The sequence below is a fragment of the Drosophila albomicans genome, chromosome X (genome assembly GCF_009650485.2).
Source record: "Drosophila albomicans strain 15112-1751.03 chromosome X, ASM965048v2, whole genome shotgun sequence".
Taxonomy (NCBI): domain Eukaryota; kingdom Metazoa; phylum Arthropoda; class Insecta; order Diptera; family Drosophilidae; genus Drosophila; species Drosophila albomicans.
The window spans coordinates 11000981-11003201 of record NC_047627.2 but is presented as its reverse complement, the minus strand read 5'-3'; positions in this window follow the sequence as shown (position 1 = coordinate 11003201).

Genomic DNA, 2221 nt, shown 5'->3' with positions numbered 1-2221 from the left:
TGTTTCATCACTTAAATGTTGACTTTAACGGTGTCAATTCAATACTTTCGATTTTAGAAAGGTAACTTAAAGAGAAATACGTTCTACAAATTTGGTGTCGCTAGCTTTTATGGTCTCTGAGTTGTAGCATTTTGAAGAAGTGGACAGACAGGCAGACAGGCAGAGAAAGAGATTTACAATTTCAAGTATAGCTTATTATACCCTTTAGCATATTGAGGAACGGGTATTAAAAAAGAATGCCCGAAATGACGCTCGCTGGTCACATTTGAAATGGCGAAAAATAAACACTGAAGCAAAAGCGGCAAAAGTAACACACTCAAAGAGACACGAACAGAGACACAGGCGTAAAAGAAAAATGGCAAAGCAAAGCTAAGCAAAAGCAAAGACGAAAGCGAAGGCAACTGTAAAGACGGCGGCGTCGCAGCAGCAGCAGAAGACGCCAGCGATGAGTTGGACAAAGGCGGCGACATGTTTGTGTGTCGCTGCGTGTGTGTGTGTGTGTTAGTGCGGCTGCTGCGCGCTCTCTTGCTGTGTGCGTGTGTGTGTGTGTGTTTGTAACTCGTGCTTCTGCTTGTGTCGCTGTGTTTTTCTATGTGTCTGTGTGTGTGTGTGTGTATGCTAGCGAGCGATAATAATAAAAACGTAGCAGCAGCGACAGCAGCATGTCCATGCATAAGTATGTATGTATGTATGTCTGTGTTTATGTGTGTTTGTCATGACTTTGCAAAGCAAAAGAAAATGCCAAGAAATGAAGTGTCTCTCTCTCTGCTTGCTGCTGCCTTCTCTGCCTTCTCTGCGCTGCGATGCTGCGATGCGGTGTCGTCTTTTTGCCTGTGCTAGCATTCTATGCTCTATATATGTGTGTGTGTGTGTGTGTGTGACGCGCCCTCATCTACACACACACACACAGGGACAAACAAACAAACAAGCAAGCATACATATGTGCTGTGTCTGTGTGTCCTACAATTACATAATATGCGCGGCGCAAACTTGAAGACGACGCCGAGGCGAATTGTTAAAGTCTTCTCAAATACCGCAAATTTCTTTCATTTTCCCTTCTTCCTCCTTCCTCGCCGCTTAATTTTCGTGCAATTTGAACGTGCTGTTGTTTTTTTTTCCGTTCCCGTTTTCGATTTCCATTTCCATTTCGTTTTCGATTCGTATTGATTGCAGCGCCAATTGAAAGCGAAAGGCATTCAAAATTGTTCTGTGATTTTCTCTGCTTCTCTGTGTGTGTGTGCTGGCATTAGTCTTTGTCTGCGAATGTGTGTGGGTGTATGTGTGTGCGTGTAAGTTTGTCCTACTGCCCTAATGAAATTACATGCGCGCCCCAACAAGCTGCCAGCCCGCAGAAAATGCAGCACTCACTACTACAACTACGCTTCATGCATGGGCACAGCCACTTCACACACACACACACATGCACACATGCACACGTATTGTGCTGCAGCAGAAGGACGCTGCGCATTATTGCAATTTTGTAAACACACACACGCATACAGTGCTAATGTGTGTGTGTGTGTGTGCTGTACAGTAGCAGCTCCACTTGAGAAATTGTTCCACACAGCACCAAGTGGAGGATCAGCGAAATGCAAAAATTTCGCTGCATACTTTTAGGCTGCAAGTATTAAAACTTTCTCAGCTAAGCCGCCATGCAAATACTTCTAGTATGTGCATATGTATGGGTGGATTTATTGCAAGCATCAGCTGTCTTTGCATTTTGTACGCTGTATTTATTATTAGCAAGCCACAAAACGCAATCTTTTGTCTAATATATCTTAAAGCTCTTTGTGGTGAAATCTTTATAAATACTTCCTGTTAATTTATTTTAGATTTACCATTTTTTTTCATTAAATTGCTGAAGAACTGTAGTAGTTTCCTATATTTTAGTGCTTATATGACTAGATTTAAATAAAACTTTTAATCCTAACATATGCTGGATATTAAAAGAAAGAAGCTTACATTTATAGAATTTATACTTGATTTAATTATTATTTTGCAGCCAACAAGAAAGCAGCAATGACTATATGATAACATAGTCTTCAACTAATTAAAAGTCGCTATTTTTATACCTTTAGCTCAAGATGCGTTGGTCAAGCAAATTTGTGTGAATTTCTTATAGATAATTATAGACTTAGTTTCATTATTATGCTTTTTAAATTGTGATGATAGGGTACCATTTTCTTTCGTTTGTACGAATTTTTCACTTAATAAAAAAAGA